Source organism: Equus quagga, chromosome 1 (genome assembly GCF_021613505.1).
Source record: "Equus quagga isolate Etosha38 chromosome 1, UCLA_HA_Equagga_1.0, whole genome shotgun sequence".
Classification (NCBI taxonomy): domain Eukaryota; kingdom Metazoa; phylum Chordata; class Mammalia; order Perissodactyla; family Equidae; genus Equus; species Equus quagga.
Genome location: NC_060267.1, coordinates 87601762 through 87620991, shown reverse-complemented (window position 1 = coordinate 87620991; position 19230 = coordinate 87601762).

Genomic DNA, 19230 nt, shown 5'->3' with positions numbered 1-19230 from the left:
ACAGACGACAAACAAGCACCAGGAAGAAAATTACGTTGGGTCAAGGATAGAGTGTGACTGGGTGGGAATGGGGAAGCTGCTTAAGTAGAAGGGGCAGAGAGGGCTTCTCAATGGAGGTGGCATTGAGCAGAAGGGTGAACGATGAGAAAAAGAAAGCCACGTGAAATTCTGAGGTAAGACAGTTCAGACTGTGGGAGCAGCCTGTGCAAAGGCCCTGAGGCTGGAGGAGAGTGATTGGGTAAGGGCTGAGAGGTGAGGATGGAAGGCAGGGAGGGCCAGCCTGTGGAAGGCCTTAGAGACCTCAGCAAGGAATTTAGATTTTATTTCAGGAATCAAGGAGAGCTTTAGGCAAGGGGATGGCAAGTTCTGACTTAAGTCTTAAAGCATGCCTTTTGGCAGCTCTTTGAGAATGGACCGCAGGGGAAGGAAGAAGCTGGGAGGAGTGGTGGAAGGCAGGACCAGCGACTGGATAGAGGACCTATCTATTCCACAACTTTTATTTTGAGAAAGTTCAACCCTACAAAAAAGTTGAAAGAAAGGTATAGTTTTAATATATGCTAGCTTCTCCGATTGTTAAAATTTTGCAACATTTGTTTTCTTCCCCTCTCCCTCCATTTGAGAGTTAGTTGCAGATATCACAGCATTTCACCCCAAGAGACTTCAGAATATCTTCTAATTTCAAGGACACTGTCCTACATAGCCACAATGCCATGGTCACACCCAAGAGTAAGTGATAAAATAATATCTAATATAAGTTTTCCCAATTATTCCAATTCTGTAATGTCAGGAACTAAGGGTGTCTTTCAAGACTGGTGAGGACATGTCAAAAGGCACAGAGACAGCTTGATGGAGATGGCCAAGTTTTGAACAATTTGAACATAAAAAAGAAAAATGACAATAATGGATTATAGCCCATTAAATTAAAAAACAATCCACGAATCCATACCAAAATCCATACTCAAAGAGAGGACAGGAAGAAAAGTTCTTTATAGAACAATGCAGAATAAAAATAGAAGAAACGATAAAATTAGAAAAGTTACCATTTTGCAATCATCAATGTAATAATTGACTCGAATAAGACTCACTGATGGATGTTAAAATCGTTGGATGAAATGTTGGGGACACAGAACATTCACACAATTTCAGGGTATCATTCAACAGATTATCTTTCAATTTCAAGTCAGAGAAGTTTCCTTTACAAAGGAGGAATCTAGCAGACACCACCTTAACCAAACTTAGCATTGCAAATGGCGGGATGTGGGACATATTTTGAATGTAGACTTGACGGGGGTTTCCCTAGGATTGAATGTGGGATTGAAGAGAGCAGGAAGAATGAGGACTAACTTCTGGATTTGGGGCTTGATCAACTGGTCAAATGGGGTGCCGTTTACTGAGATGGGAAAGACTGGGGCAAGAGCCCAGTAGAGGGGAGAGGGTCAGACCGTCCGTGCTGGCTCTGGCCAGTTTGAGATGCCCATACGGGTGGAGCTGTTGAACAGACATCTTGGTCTGTGAACCTGTAGCTCTTGGCCATGGTTAGGAGTGGAGACGGAAATTCAAGAGTCATCAGTGTACAGGGAGCCACGGGCTGGATGACATCCTCTGGGAGGAAGTCAACCTCTATAGTTTTAAAATCTTTTTTCTTGTTAAAAATAGCTTTAGTGTTTCTATTATGTGATTTATACAGACTTAAAAAGATTTTTTTAAAAATACAACTGGATAAAGAACAAATTAATAATTCTGGACAACTAACAATTCACATTTTGATGATCGTGCTGCAAACACCTTTATGTTACTCTGCTTTCACACACATTTGTACACAAATGTATCATATCATAAATGTTTCTTTCATGAACACTTTTTTGTGTGTGTGTGTGAGGAAGATTGTCCCTGAGCTAACAGCTGTGCCAATTTTCCTCTATTTTGTAAGTGGGATGCTGCCACAGCATGGCTTGATGAGTGGTGTGTAGGTCTGCACCCAGGATCTGAACCTGTGAACCCCAGGCCACTGAAGCAGAGCATATAAACTTAACCACTACACCACCAGGCTGGCCCGTCATGAACACTTTTTTCTTTTTCATTTTTGAGGAAGATTAGCCCTGAGCTAACATCTGCCAATCCTCCTCTTTTTGCTCAGGAAGGCTGGCCCTGAGCTAACATCCATGCCCATCTTCCTCCACTTTATACGTGGGACACCTACCACAGCATGGCTTTTGCCAAGCAGTGCCATGTCCGAACCCGGGATCCAAACCAGCGAACCCCGGGCCTCCGAGAAGCGGAACATGTGAACTTAACCACTGCGCCACTGGGCCGGCCCCATGAACACTTTTTAAATACTTTTTTTTTTTTTTTTATTAATGTTATGATGGATTACAAGCTTGTGAAATTTCAGTTGTACATTTTTGTTAGTCATGTTGTGGGTACACCACTTCCCCCTCCGTACCCTCCCCCCACCCCCCCTTTTCCCTGGTAACCACCGATCAGATCTCCTTCTCAATATACTAATTTCCACCTATGAGTGGAGTCATATAGAGTTCGTCTTTCTCTGACTGACTTATTTCGCTTAACATAATGCCCTCGAGGTCCATCCACATTGTTGTGAATGGGCCAATTTCATCTTTTTTTATGGCTGAGTAGTATTCCATTGTGTATATATACCACATCTTCTTTATCCAATCATCAGTTTCTGGGCATGTAGGCTGGTTCCACGTCTTGGCTATTGTAAATAATGCTGCGATGAACATAGGGGTGCAATGGACTCTTGAGATTTCTGATATCAGGTTCTTAGGATAGATACCCAGTAATGGGATGGCTGGGTCATAGGGTATTTCTATTTTTAACTTTTTGAGAAATCTCCATACTGTTTTCCATAGTGGCTGTACCAGTTTGCATTCCCACCAACAGTGTATGAGGGTTCCTCTTTCTCCACAACCTCTCCAACATTTGTCGTTCTTGGTTTTGGATGTTTTTGCCAATCTAACGGGGGTAAGGTGATATCTTAGTGTAGTTTTGATTTGCATTTCCCTGATGATTAGCGATGATGAACATCTTTTCATGTGTCTATTGGCCATATTCATATCTTCTTTTGAGAAATGTCTGTTCATGTCCTCTGCCCATTTTTTGATCGGGTTGTTTGTTTTTTTGTTGTTAAGCAGTGTGAGTTCTTTGTATATTATGGAGATTAACCCTTTGTCGGATAAGTGGCTTGTAAATATTTTTTCCCAATTAGTGAGCTGTTTTTTTGTTTCAATTCTGTTTTCCCTTGCCTTGAAGAAGCTCTTTAGTCTGATGAAGTCCCATTTGTTTATTCTTTCTATTGTTTCCCTCAACTGAGGAGTTACAGTGTCCGAAAAGATTCTTTTGAAACTGATGTCAAAGAGTGTACTGCCTATATTCTCTTCCAAAAGACTTATTGTCTCAGGCCTAATCTTTAGGTCTTTGATCCATTTTGAGTTTATTTTGGTGTGTGGTGAAAAAGAATGGTCGATTTTCAATCTTTTGCATGTGGCTGTCCAGTTTTCCCAGCACCATTTGTTGAAGAGACTTTCTTTTCTCCATTGTAGGCCCTCTGCTCCTTTGTCGAAGATTAGCTGTCCATAGATGTGTGGTTTTATCTCTGGGCTTTCAATTCTGTTCCATTGATCTGTGGACCTGTTTTTGTACCAGTACCATGCTGTTTTGATCACTGTAGCTTTGTAGTATGTTTTGAAATCGGGGATTGTGATTCCGCCGGCTTTGTTTTTCTTGCTCAAGATTGCTTTAGCAATTCGTGGTCTTTTGTTCCCCCATATGAATTTTAGGATTGTTTGTTCAATTTCTGTGAAGAATGTTCTTGGGATTCTGATTGGGATAGCATTGAATCTGTATATTGCTTTAGGTAGTATGGACATTTTAACTATGTTTATTCTTCCAATCCATGTGCAAGGAATGTTTTTCCATCTCTTTATGTCATCGCCTATTTCTTTCAAGAAAGTCTTGTAGTTTTCATTGTATAGATCCTTCACTTCCTTGGTTAAGTTTATCCCAAGGTATTTTATTCTTTTCGTTGCGATTGTGAATGGGATAGAGTTCTTGAGTTCTTTTTCTGTTAGTTTATTGTTAGTGTATAGAAATGCTACTGATTTATGCACGTTAATTTTATACCCTGCTACTTTGCTGTAGTTGTTGATTATTTCTAATAGTTTTTCTGTGGATTCTTTGGGGTTTTCTATGTATAAGATCATGTCGTCTGCAAACAACGCGAGTTTTACTTCTTCGTTACCTATTTGGATTCCTTTTATTTTTTTTTCCTGCCGAATTGCTCTGGCCAGCACCTCCAGTACTATGTTGAATAGGAGTGGTGAAAGTGGGCACCCTTGTCTTGTTCCTGTCCTCACAGGGATGGCTTTCAGCTTTTGTCCATTGAGTATGATGTTGGCTGTGGGTCTATCATATATGGCCTTTATTATGTTGAGGTACTTTCCTTCTATACCCATTTTACTGAGGGTTTTTATCATAAATGGGTGTTGGATCTTGTCGAATGCTTTCTCTGCGTCTATTGAGATGATCATGTGGTTTTTGTTTTTCATTTTGTTGATGTAGTGTATCACGTTGATTGACTTGCGGATGTTGAACCATCCCTGTGTCCCTGGTATAAATCCCACTTGATCATGGTGTATAATCTTTTTGATGTATTGCTGTAATCGGTTTGCCAAAATTTTGTTGAGGATTTTTGCATCTATGTTCATCAGTGATATCGGCCTGTAGTTCTCCTTCTTTGTGTTGTCCTTGTCAGGTTTGGGGATCAGAGTGATGTTGGCTTCATAGAATGTGTTAGGGAGTTCTCCATCTTTCTCAATTTTCTGGAACAGTTTGAGGAGAATAGGTATTAAGTCTTCTTTGAATGTTTGGTAGAATTCTCCAGAGAAGCCGTCTGGTCCTGGACTCTTGTTTTTGGGGAGGTTTTTGATTACCGTTTCTATTTCCTTACTTGTGATTGGTCTATTCAGATTCTCCATTTCTTCCTGATTCAGTTTGGGGAGATTGTAGGAGTCTAGGAATTTGTCCATTTCTTCCAAGTTGTTCAATTTGTTGGCATATAGTTTTTCATAGTATTCTCTTATGATCTCTTGTATTTCATTGGTATCTGTTGTGATTTCTCCTCTGTCATTCCTGATTTTATTAATTTGCGCTTTCTCTCTTCTTTTCTTGGTGAGTCTGGCTAGGGGTTTGTCAATTTTGTTAATTCTTTCGAAGAACCAGCTCTTTGTTTCATTGATCCTTTCTATTGTCTTTTTTGTTTCAATATCGTTTATTTCTGCTCTTATTTTTATTATTTCCCTCCTTCTACTGACTCTGGGCTTTGTTTGTTCTTCTTTTTCTAGTTCTGTTAGGTGTCGTTTGAGGTTGCTTACGTGAGCTTTTTCTTGTTTAGTGAGGTGAGCCTGTATTGCGATGAGTTTCCCTCTTAGGCCTGCTTTTGCTGCATCCCAAATGATTTGGTATGTCGTGTTCTCATTTTCATTTGTCTCCAGATAATATTTGATTTCTTCTTTAATTTATTCAATGATCCATTGTTTGTTGAGAAGCGTGTTGTTTAGTCTCCACATTTTTGCACCTTTCTCTGCTTTTTTCTTGTAGTTGATTTCTAGTTTAATAGCGTTATGATCAGAAAAGATGCTTGATATTATTTCAACTCTCTTGTATTTGTTGATGTTTGCTTTGGTTCCCAAAATATGGTCAATCCTTGAGAATGTTCCATGTGCACTTGAGAAGAATGTGTAACCTGCTGTTTTTGGATGAAGTGTTCTATATATATCTATTAAGTCCATCTGGTCTAATTTTTCATTTAATTCTATTATTTCCTTGTTGATTTTCTGTCTGGATGTTCTGTCCATTGGTGTTAATGGTGTGTTGAGGTCCCCTACTATTATTGTATTGTTGTTGATGTCTTCTTTTAGTTCTATTAAGAGTTGCTTTACAAATTTTGGTGCTCCTGTGTTGGGTGCATATATATTTATGAGTGTTATGTCTTCTTGATGGAGAGTCCCTTTTATCATTACATACTGTCCCTCTTTATCTTTCTTTATCTGTTTTGCTTTGAAATCTACCTTGTCTGATATTAGTATAGCGACACCTGCTTTCTTTTGTTCATTATTAGCTTGGATTATTGTTCTCCATCCCTTCACTCTGAGTCTGTGTTTGTCTTTGGGGCTGAGGTGTGTTTCCTGGAGGCAGCATATTGTTGGATCTTGTTCTTTGATCCATCCTGCCACTCTGTGTCTTTTGATTGGGGAGTTCAATCCATTTACATTTAGAGTGATTATTGAGACGTGGGGGCCTACCACTCCCATTTTGTGTCTTGTTTTCCGGTTTTTTTCAGTTTCCTTTGTTTCTCGTCCCATGGTTTAATCTGTTCTGATGTAGAGCTGCTACTCTCTGTTGTTGTCCTTCTACTTATCTCCTCTGCTCTTGGTTTTGTAGCCCCTTTCCTTTTTTGGATTTTTCAGGAATGAGGGTTTTCCTGGGGATTTCCTGAAGAGGAGGTTTTGTGGCAATGAACTCCCTTAATTTTTGTTTATCTGGGAAAGTTTTTATTTCTCCATCGTATTTGAAGGATATTTTCGCTGGGTAGAGAATTCTCGGCTGTAGATTTTTGTCCTTCAGATTTTTGAATATATCATTCCACTCTCTTCTAGCCTGTAAAGTTTCTGCTGAGAAATCTGCTGATAGCCTGATGGGGGTTCCTTTGTAGGTTAGTTTCTTTTGCCTGGCTGTCCTTAATATTTTCTCCTTGTCGTTGACTTTTGCTAGCTTCACTACTATATGCCGTGGAGTTGGTCTTCTTGCATTGATAAAGTTTGGAGATCTATTGGCTTCTGTCACCTGAAGATCCATCTCCCTCACCAGATTTGGGAAGTTCTCAGCCATTATTTCTTTGAATAGGTTTTCTGCCCCTTTCTCCTTCTCTTTTCCCTCTGGTATACCTATAATCCTTACGTTGCATCTCCTAATTGTGTCTGATAATTCTCGGAGAGTTTCTTCATTTCTTTTAAGTCTTGCTTCTCTCTCCTCCTCTGCCTGCAACAATTCTATATTGCCATCTTCCAAATTGCTAATTCTTTCCTCCATATTATCGGCCCTACTGTTCAGAGCATCTAGATTTTTCTTAATCTCCTCTATTGTGTTCTTCATTTCCAATATTTCTGTTTGGTTCTTCTTTATCGTATCAAACTCTTTTGTGACATAGCTCCTGAACTCGTTGAGTTGTCGGTGAGAATTCTCTCTTAACTCATTGAGAATCTTAATGATGGCTGTTTTGAAGTCATCATCATTTAGGTTATATATCTCATTTTCTTTGGGATTGTTTTCTGTGTATTTGTTGCTTTCTTTCTGTTCTGGAGATTTAATGTATTTTTTCATATTGCTTGATGTTGTTGATTTGTGCCTCCGCATGGAGATAGAGTTTAGTTGCTCCTTTCACTTGTTTCAGCTGCTGCGGTGGGAGGAGCAGCTGTTTATATTTCACCAACCAGGAACCCTGTCCGTAGTTGCTAACTGGGCCTGGGCCCCTCTTCGTAGCCACAGTGGCCCTTTGGATTCCCTCCTCTGCCGTGGGGGCCGTCACAGGGGGGCTTCAGGCTGCAGGTGCCTACTGTTGTAGCCCACCTAGATGTGCTCTCTCCTTGGGGTCTGCAACGGTGTTATGGGCTTTTCCAGCGGCCAGGGGTGGGATCACTTATATTTGTCGCTTCGTTGCTGTCGGCACCCACCAAATCTCACTTGTCCTCTATGGGTCGCAGGAGAGCTATTGGCATCTTCTACAGTCTGTGGTTGGTACACCTAGCTATGCTGCTTTTGCCCTGGGGTCTTCCAGCCTTGTGGCTGGCGGCTGGGTGCCTTCTACTGGTGCTGTGCAGAGGCTTTCCTTAAGGCTGCTGTGAGCCTGTAGGGTTTCCCCCTAGGCTACTAAGCTGGGTCTCTGGAACTCTCTCCAGCCCCAGTCCTCTCTGAGATCTCCGGCAATCCCTAGCCTCACGGGGTGGGCAACGGCAGCTGGGGGTCGCCCCGCCCTCTGGGATTCTCTCCCGGAGCCGTGAATGCTCAGCGTGGCCCCTCTGCTGACGGCAGACAGAGAGTTTTGTCTGCTGCCCGGGCGGAGCTCCGGCGCTTCCCCTCCGGGTCGCAAAACCGGCCTTTGAAACTTCCCCCCGCCCCGGTCCTCTCCGAGATCTCTGGCAATCCCTAGCCCCACGGGGCGGGCAATGGCAGCTGGGGGTCGCCCCACCCTCAGGGCTTCTCTCCGGGCCTCTCCCGGAGCCGTGAACGTTCAGCGTGGCCCCTCTGCTAACGGCAGACAGAGAGTTTTGTCTGCTGCCCGGACGGAGCTCCGGCGCTTCCCCTCCGGGTCGCAGAACCGGCCTTTGAAAATTCCCCCGGCCCCGGTCCTCTCCGAGATCTCCGGCAATCCCTAGACCCACGGGGCGGGCAACGGCAGCTGGGAGACCTCCGTGCCCTCCGTGTCTCTCTCTGGGACCCTCCGGGCGCCCCGAGCACCAGGCTGGGTCTCCCCGCCAATGGCGGGGAGAGACTCTCCCCGCGGGCTCAGGTGTGCACCTCCAAAGTTTCCCTCTGCATTTAGGAGTAATTGCAGGGGGTTTAGGTAGGGTTCTGGTCACCTGTTTCCACCGTCGCTCCTCTGTTGTGTTCTCGCTCCTGCCCTAGATGTGTGTGGATCCTCTGGGGGCATCCGTTGGAAGAAAGCCGCTAGCAGGTACTAGGCTGCCCGTCGGGGTCGGAGAGTTTTCACCTATTTCCACATCCTCCCAGAGGAAAGTCCATCCGCCTTCCGATGTATAGTCGCGTGGGTGTCTCAGACGTCCTGAGATGCTGTCTGGATATCCTTTGTCAAGCGATAAGTGTCCAAATAATTGTAGACTCGAAGGGCGAGAGACAAAGAGGACTACTCACGGCGCCATCTTGGCTCTTCTGCCTTAAATACTTTTTTTTTATCTTATCCCCTTTCCCATCTCCCTGGTCTCTCTCTCTCTCTTTTTTTTTTTTTGGTGAGGATGATTGGCCCTGAGCTAACATCTGTTGCCAATTTTCCTCCTTTTTTTTTTTCCTCCACAAAGCCCCACTGTGTAGTTTGTATCTTAGTTGTAAGTCATTCCAGTTCTTCTATGTGGGATGCTGCCACAGCATGGCTTGATGAGCAGTGTGTAGGTCCGTGCCCAGGATCCAAACCAGCGAACCCCAGGCCACCAAAGAGGAGCGTGCAAACTTAACCATGGGGCTGGCCCCATCCATCTCCCTGGTCTTTGCCTAATATTCCAACAACCAATGTTAAAATCTGGCGTTAGAAGCTGGCCCTGTGGCCGAGTGGTTAAGTTCACGCACTCTGCTGCAGGCGGCCCGGTCTTTCGTTGGTTTGAATCCTGGGCGCGGACATGGCACTGCTCATCAAACCACGCTGAGGCAGTGTCCCACATGCCACAACTAGAAGGACCCACAACAAAGAATATACAACTGTGTACTGGGGGGCTTTGGGGAGAAAAAGGAAAAAATAAAATTAAAAAAAAAATCTGGCGTTAATCCTTCCATGCCCTTTCACATGCCCAGGAGCTCGTATGCACATAGGGTTTGCAGATCATTGTTTATTTGACAAAATGGATCATATTACATATATTTCTCTAATTTCTCAATGAATAATATTGTGGAAACTCTTGCAAGTGAATCTATTCAGTGGCTACATCTTGTCCCATGCCTGAATGTGTCATAATTTAAACACTCTCCTATTCATGGACTCTTTCTAGTTCTTAGCCTGCTACAAATATTACTGCACGAAACACCTTTTGTATTCAAGCATATAAGTGCTTTTGTTTACTTCTATGGGACAAATTCATACGGGTGCAAATGTTGGATTGAAGGGTATGTATATTTGAATTTTTTAAATAGATTTTTTTCCATATTGCTTTCCAAAAAGGCAATATCAGTTCTCTTTTTCACCAGTTACACATGAAAATATACTTTTCCTTTCACCCCCATTGGTAGTAGGTGTTAACACTCTTTTGAATTTTTGCCAATCTGATGGGTGAGAAGTCACTTTAATTTGCATTTCCCTGAGTACCAGGAGGTTGAACCATATCTTTATTGGCCATTTGGGTTTACTCTCCTCTGAGTCTATTCACATCCTGGGAACATTTTTCTATTGGATGCTTTGCCTTTTTCTTAACGATTTGTAAGAGCTAGAAATTAACTCCTTGTCTTTAGTGTTTGTCTTTTAATTTTGTTTATGGGAATCTTTAGCCATCTAAAAAAGTTTAAATTTTATGAACAGAGAGTTCCACATCCAAAAATGATAGAATATCTTGTCAAAGATAATCTCTCTGACAGATAACAATGATAAACTCTGGACAAAATATTTAGAAGGCCATGTAAAGGCACTGAAAGTGATCAAACCTGGAAGAAACTGGAGAGACTGACACTCGGAAAAAGAAAACAACATTAAATGAGTTTCTCGTGTTAACATCTTTGTGCTTAAAGGCAGGCCCCAGGCAGTGACACACGAGTCTGCTAAATGCTGGATAGAAGTCTGGCCTTCTTAGCTGTTGAGGAATCAGAGGACAAAATTTGGGGCTTCCACAGTAGTTGGAAAGTGAAGGAGGAAATCCCAGAAAGAAGAAATCCGGGAGGGGGTGTTCCAAATTCTGCTCATAAACTTCAGCAAAACCTCAGGTTGTTCTCTGAACTATGAATTCAGTGGAGAAACTCTGAGAAGCCTCTTGTGACTTCTGAACAGAGATTTCAGCTGCTGCCAAGCACAGGGGAGAGTGAGCCTGGAGTCTGAGTTCAGCCAAGTTAACTGCCTGGTAAAATCAAAAATCAGCAGTCTTCCAAAGGAACATCATAGAACCCAGGGTCTCTACAACTTATCATTGACAGTGTCCAGGATACAGCCCCAAATTACTAGACATGTGAAGAAGTAGGAAAATGTGACTCCTACTCAAGAGAAAGGCAATCATGGGGACCAACCTCAAGGTGACCCAGATCTTAGAATTAAGAAACAAGGATTTTTAGGGGCTGGCCTGGTGGCGCAGCGGTTAAGTTTGCACATTTCACTTTGGCGGCCTGGGGTTTGCCAGTTTGGATCCTGGGTGTGGACATGGCACCGCTTGGCAAGCCATGCTGTGGTAGGCGTCCCACATATAAAATAGAGGAAGATGGGCATGGATGTTAGCTCAGGGCCAGTCTTCCTCAGCAAAAAGAGGAGGAATGGCAGCAGATGTTAGCTCAGGGCTAATCTTCTTCAAAAAAAAACGAAACAAGGATTTTAAAGCAGCTGTTATAACTGTTCAAGGACATGAATGAAAATATGCTAGAAATGAATGATTAAATAGAAAACCTCAGCAGAGAAAGAGACTATAAAAATAAGCAAACGGTAATTCTAGAACCAAGATATACAATATCAAGTAAAAATTAACCAGATGAGATTAAATTCTATGTAGTAAAACATGATTTTTTTTTTTTAGACTCTAGGTGTCCATTTTCACAGGTGAAAACGTCCCCTCTAAGCCCTGGATTATACATACATTAACCTAAAATTTCTCCTAAGGTTTTTATATTTTATTTTGACATTTAAGTCTTACTTATCCATTGAGATTCCATTTGTTGTATGGTGTGAGGTGAGCATCCAACTTCACTTTCTTACAAATTGATAAGGTGCTTTTTTCCAGCATAACTTATTAAAGAGCCTTTTATTTTTCTTCCTGAGGTGAAATATTTATTACGCATGGAATCCTCGTATATAGGGGGGTATATGTCTGGGCTCTTTATTCTGTTCCGCAGTTTTCTGTCAGTCCAACAACTCTATGCCAGTACCATATTGTTGGATCCTAGTGGCTTCGCAGTCTATTTTAACATCTCGAGGCAAAACCTCCTCCTTTATATATGTTTCTGGCCATCCTCAGACATTTATTCTCCTACATGAACTTTACAATCTTTTCACCCAACTAAAAATGGTACTATAATTGGAATTACATTACATTTATACATCAGTGTTGGGAGAACGGACATTTTCATATTAAGATTTTCCATCCCAAAATATGGTATATCTTTTCCATTTTTTCAAATTATGTTTTAAGTTTTTAAATAAATTTTCATAATTCACTGATTAGGGAGATTGACAAAAGACTTTATTTTATACATTTCTGTATTGTTCGATAATAATAAGGAGCACATTTTTTGAAATAACTTAAAATAATTCTTTCAATAAAAGTAATATGTCTGAAGCTGGTTGGTGGTTCATGATGTGCCATTACATTACCAATACTGTTTGTTTATCGAAAGCATTTAATTTTAAAAAGTGAAAAAAGACTAGTATATACACATTGACATTTTTTTCAGATAATGCATAAAAGCATAAAGAAGGAAATAAATGGCATCTAAAATTCCACTAACTGGTGATAACCACTTCAATGATTAATTTTTTGATCAATTTAATTCCAGGCTATTTTCCTGTTTTCTATGTATACACATACGTACACACACAGAGGCACACACAGGTACACATGTGATTTTTATATATGGTTATATAGATGTACATATGTATATGCATCTAAGATGTAGGTACATATCTAAGATATGTAGATATGTATCTAAGATGTAAGTATGTATCTAACATGTACTCACTCATCAAAATGGGCTTCTACTGTTATAATTTCTAATAGTGGCTTTTTTACATGATGTATCATAAAGATCTTTCCATTTCCAAACATACATATCATCACCACGTTTAGAAAATGCATAGATTCCTTTATACGGATGCATTGCATCTTACTTAACAAGTCCACTTTATTTTTTTGACAGTATCTTTACTACTGCACATGTAGATGTCGATTATTTTCCATTTTTTGCCTTTGTAAATACCACTATGGACTTCTGCTCTCTTGTCCTTCAACATCCATAGGTAAATTCTTAGAGGTAATTTCTAGGATTCTCCACTAATTCTTGAGAGACTCTACCGACAGGACAGGAGAAGTGGGCAGCGGGGCTGGGCGTTTGATCACCTGCCAATCCCAGAAGATTCTGGGTGGCCCGGAGTACTTGCCTCCTTAGGATAGCCAACACTTGATGGGCGTCAGGTAGCGGCAGGCCAGAGTGTGGTCCAGAAATTTGCTCTCCAGACTTTCAAAGATGAAAAAAAGTAATAAATAGACCTGTTTCACGGAGAAAGAGATGGAGGACCAGGAAACTCAAGACATTTGTCCGAGGTCCTTTCTTGGGATTATATCAGAAGCTGTGCTGCCATAGACGGCTCAGGAGAGGCCTGGCCTGGACTGATGAGCACAAAGTCAAGAGAGACACTCAAGATCTCATCCAGGTGCATGAGGAACTAAGATTGAGGTGTTCTGGAGTCTTCCATCCAGGAGGCCCAGGAACACGGCTGGATCACCGCACGGGCCCAAGAGTACCCTCTTCTGGAGCTGTCCCGGGGGGCCTGGGGCTTCTGTCCCTTGCTGTCCCTATACACCCTCATTGGCACCCGCTGGGGACCTGGCCCTGCCATGGGGTCGGGCGATGGGCCAAAGACAGCCCTGCACCTGAGGAGCTCCCAGCCTGGTAGTTAACACCGCCTGGAATTCACTGGTCTCTCTCTGAGGCCAGAGCCTTGACGTCAATCTGCCAAAGAACCCGGAGTCCCTTCTGAAGCCCTGTGGGATGGCAGAGTTTGCCCCTTCCTCCGCCACAGACCCACAGAGTCTCAGGGCCACCGTTCATAGGAGACCCGGCATCTCCAGGTTGACCTCCAGCAGAGGGGGCTCTGGGAGAGGGGCTACTTGATGATGAGGCCCCACTCCTTCTCCAGTCTTTCCTCCTCCTCCTGCTGCCACACCACGCAGCCCTGGGGGAGGTGGCTGTCATTTTAGCTCCCTGAAGTCCCTCCCCCATGGCTGCTCCTCAAGCCCCTGGCACAGAATTCCCCTGCGTCTTGGCTGAGCTCCTCAGACAGCCACAGGGAGGTGAGCCAAGGAAGGCGTGGCCTTGATTCCCCAGAGAGGGGATTCCTCCCAGGACCCCACCCTGTCCTTCCCTCCCCACCACCCATGCTTCCTGACCTCTGGCCTCCAAAGACGGGCAGCATCACAGGGCCCCATGTGAGTCTCCTAACGTTGCTATGACAAATGACCACAAACGCAGTGGCTTAGACAGTACAAACTTATTCTCTTACAGTTCTGGAGGTCTGGGGTCTGAAATGGGTTTCACTGGGCTACAATCAAGGTGCGGGAAGGGCCGTATCCCTTCCGGAAGCTCTGGGGAGAATCCTCTCCTTGCCGTTTCCGGCATCGACAAGCTGTCTGCATTCCTTGGCTCGCGCGTGGCCCTCTTCCACTTGCAAAGCCGGCATCACATCACTCTGCCCTCTGCTCGCCGTTGCGTCTCCTTCTCTGACTCTCCTGCTTCCCTCTTTCCCTTCGAACTATTGTGGTCACATGGGCCCACCCTGCTCATCTCAAGATCCTCAGCCTGATCACCGTGGCAAGGGCCCTGTGCCATAGCAAAACACTCACAGGTTCTGGGGACGAGGACGGGCCCATCTTTGCGGGGCCGTTATTCTGCCGACCACAGCCCCCAGTTCCTGGCGCGTTTGCTCAGGGCGGGGCTGCCTCAGTGACATTGTGACAGGGGCATGTTTCAGAGCCCAATTCCAGTATCCTCGGGCCCACGAACTCAGTTCTACTTTCTGGGCTGAGAAGATGCCTCTACCCCAGGTGACGGGCACCGGTGCAAGAACAGAACACTCCCTTAGGACAGCTCACTGACCACTGCAGCAAAGAGCAGCTATACACACAGATATGCGCACACGCAGACACACGCACGCGCCCGCACACACACACAGGGTGGAGTTAACCTAGGGAATGGTTCAGGATCGATCCCCGGGTGCTAACCGTTAAAAGCTTGTAGGTATGTCTGGCTGTCCAAGCGTGTGTGAATGTGACCGTGGGCACACAGTGTGCATATGCAGTTGTGAGTGTGTGTGCATCCATGCATGAGTGTGGTGGCAGGTGAGAGCATGAGCACATGGGTACGTGAATGACTGTCAAGGTGAGTGTGCCTGTCCGCAGGTGAGGGTACGTGAGCGCTCTTTAAAGAAGGAACAGAAGGCAGCCAGTTTCCGTTCTAGGGGAGGAACACAATTCGTCTCAGGGGAGATGGCTCTTTGTTTTGAAAAGTATGCTGTTGGCCTCCGTGGGTGTTGTCAGTGGTCTGGTGAGGCCCGGAAATTAAGGGATGGAATGGAGAGAGTTCGATTTCTCAGCAGAATTTCTGAGGACAGCCTAGGAGGCAGGGGGTGAGGGGCACAGAAACAAGACAAAGGAGGTGAGAGCAGGAAAAGAACCCCAACAGGGCACAAGGCAAGAATTGCACGGTAGGTCATGGCCAGCACACAATTCCCTATGGTGGGGTACAGCTGATACAGTTCCAGGACTGATGACGTCTGATGCTGAGTTTTAACTTGCTTCCTGTTGTGTGCTCTAACTGGCCCCCCACCCCAAATTGTCAGCAAAGCCTGCTCTCACAATAACATTTGTTGGTGCTGTTCGAGAGAATAACAGGGCGGAGGTGGGTGTGAACAGCCAAAGGTGAGGGTCAGAGCCCCAGTTAGGGGCCAGGGTGGTGGTGAGGGTTGCTACAGTGCCTATCAACCCGGGAGAGTCTGCCTGGAAACTCATGGAAATATGGGGGGACTTCTTCTACAGCATGTGGGATGGAAGCTTGAACTATCTGATTTTAATGCAAAGTAAGGGGTCATCTTTGGGCATCTGGGTGATAATGTGCCTGGAAAGGATGCGGTGACTGTGTGAATGTTTCTGTCTGCCCCATCTGGAACTATGTGCTGGATGACCTAATGGGAGACTTTGTGTCAACCTTGACCATCAATTTCTTCTCTCTGGGTTGCTCCATCTCTCCAGTGCAACTGGATCCGGTTTTCTCCCTGGGACATCTCAGCTGCATTAACAGCTTTCGTGACTACTCATCCCGGGATATTTGATCTGAGCTCAGAGCTGTGTTTACGACTGTCTGCGAACATCTTCTCTTCCATGTCCCCAAAGCACCTCGTATTCCACGTGTCCAGCTGAACTTGCTACTTTCTCCCGACGCCCTCGTTCTTGGCCAGCAGTCTCAGTAGATGGCTCCACCGCCCATTCGAATATACGTGCGTGAAACTAGACATCATCGCTGGATGCCTATCTTTCTCACTGTCCCTTTATGCAACCCATCGCAAGGCCTGTCAAGGTGACCTCCTCATCGCGTTTCAACCATCGTCTTCTCCCCATCTCTGCTGCCACCAGTCTGGTCCAACAAGCCTTTGTTTCCCACCTGCACGGCTGCGGTATCCTCTTAACCAGTCTCTGCATCTGCCCTTGACCTCCTCCAGCCAGATTTCCACTCCACGGCCACAGGGAAATGGCGATTTAAAAAATTAGATCGAAGTATCATAAGCCATATTAAAAACAACAGAGCTCCACCCCCATCTACCCCAATCTCCAGCCCTCATCCCAGAGGCAACTTCCAGCTCCTTCACCTACTCTTTATAGCATCTCTGATACCTTCCAATAATATGCTTCCATTTCTGTTTCTTGATTTATGTATTTTACACATTATTAATTGAATTCCTGCTGTGATAGGTGAGGGTTTAGCTCGCAGAAAATACTACTTAAATACTGTTCCTGGCAGAGCCAAGTAGTATATTATAATTATATTTTCTTTTTTGAATGCCATTTTCCCCCTGGAATTTCCACCCACCCTTTCCCCTTGTGCTATTTGCCATTATCATATTTTCATTCGTTTCCAGCCGTCCTCTTCAGTTCTGTACTTTTGCGCATTCTCCCTTTCCAGTTCCTATGTAGACTGGTTCCTCCTTAGATCTGCTGCATTGTTTCTCTTCTGGAATTTCTTTCTGCTGTTTTTCTGGGCTGCTCCATTGTTTCTTGATTCTATGTATTCCTTTCCTTGGTTTATTGTTATTTTGCCAGAGCACATTTTCAAGTAATTTCCTATAAAAAGGTTACCTTTGGGGCCAGCCCGGTGACATAGTGGTTAAGTTCATGCACTCTGCCTCAGTGGTCCGGGTTTTGCAGGTTCGGATCCCAGGTGTGGACCTACACACCGCTCATCAAGCCATGCTGTGGCGGCATCCCACGTATAAAATAGAGGAAGACGGGCACAGATGTTAGCTCAGGGACAATCTTCCTGAGCAAAAAGAGGAGGTCTGGCAACAGATATTAGCTCAGGGCCAATCCTCCTCACAAAATAAATAAAATTTAAAAATTTTAAAAAATAAAAATAAATAAATAAAAAGGTTGCATTGGAGGCAAATTTTCCAGGATGATCTTTCTTCCAACGTCACATTGGTCAATAGTTTGGCTGGGCATATAAATTCTAGTAGAAAATCATTTCCCTCAAAATTTTGATGATATTGAAAATATTGCATCTAATGCTGCAAGGAGAAATTTGATGCCATTTTGGTACCAATCCTTTCTAGGCAACATATTTTCTTTCTTGAAGCTTTTAATAGTTTCTCTCTAGTGTGATGTTCTGACATTTCACGACCATGTTTCTCTATGTGGATCTTTATGCATTCATCTTTGTCGAGCATGCAGTAGGTCTATCCTGGAGACTCACGTCCTTCAGCCCTGGGAAAATTTCTTGTATTATTTCTTTGTTAATTCTTCCTCCTACACCCCTTTTTAAATTAATTATGTCTGGAACTACCCTTAGTTGGTTATTGAAACCCTTAAACAAATTCTTTATCTTTTGTATTTTCTTCTCATATTTTCTGTCTCTTTCACCTTAGTCTTACGTCCTGGGAGATTTTCTTGAACTTATCTTTTAACTCTATTGAATAGTCCAATGTTGAATTTCTCAGAGTCCTTCCTTATTATTTGATTATTCTGAGCTTTCTCTGGGTAGGAGGAGGGTTAGGAGGTATAGGCATGGATGGCTTTTTCTTCCCGCTTCCAGTTAACCCCCTTGTTTAAGCCCCTTGTGTCCCTCCACCTTCCTTTGCATCTTTGAGACCAAGGCTCTCCCAGGTTTCATGGGATCAAATCCTAGTGTAATGAGAGCCCCTCGGACCACACTGAAGCTGCAGCGCCCTCAGAGCAGCTCCATCAGCACCTCTCTGCCATCTGCTTTTTGGCTTCCAGAAATTTCTAGGAAGGTTCCGCTCATGATATCTCTTCTCCTGGTTCTTTTTATCACTGTAAGCATATATCCTTTTTCTTTCTTTCCATTCATTTTGGCAGCATCCTGGAGAAAAAGGAGATAAATGCACATGCTCAATTAGTCATCTTTAAACAAAGGTCCAGGGTGATCCGGCTGAAATGCAACACCGATCACGTCCCCACCCTTCTGCCCTCCACTCCCACCCCAACTTTTGTTTAAAACCCTTTAATGGTTTCCCACTGTTCCTTAACATGCCTACCAGGCCCTGATTGGTTTTTCCCTACTTATTTCTGAAGATATATTCCAGCCACACTGGCCTCTTCCCCTTTCTTCCTTTTCTTTTTAACTTTTGACTTTTTTATGGAAGTCTAAAATACACGGAGAAAAATCCACATATCCTAAATAGACAGCTCAAAGAATTTTAACAAACTGAAAACACCCGTGTACCAGTACCCACAACCTGAAATAGAAAATCACAAACTCCAAAGGCTGCTCCTGTGGTCTTTTTCACTACTTCCTAAAGGATAACCATTCTCCCGACTTCTAACACCACGGGTGAGTTCTGTCTGTTTGTGTACTTTATATAGATGGAACTATGCAGTGTCTATGATTTTGTTCTGTCTGCTTTCACCCATATATATCTGTGAGGTTCGTCCATGCTGAATATAGACATCATTTATTTGCATTTTCGAATAGTATCCCAATGCATGAGTCCCATACCACAATTTATCTATTTTGATAAATTTATCCATTCTGCAATTTGTAGGCATTTAGGCAGTTTTGAGCTTTTGACTATTATGGGTAATGCGTCGATGACCATCCCAGCGCACATCTTTGGTGAACATTAGCATCACACATATCCAGGAGTGGAATGGCTGGCTCACTGGGTATGTATAAATTCAGCTTTAGGAGATAACGACAAACAGTTTGCCCAAGTAGCAGTATGTGTTCCCACCTGCGGTGCGTGAGAGCTCTGTTCCCCACAGCCTCTTCAATACTTGATATTTTGAATTCTTAATT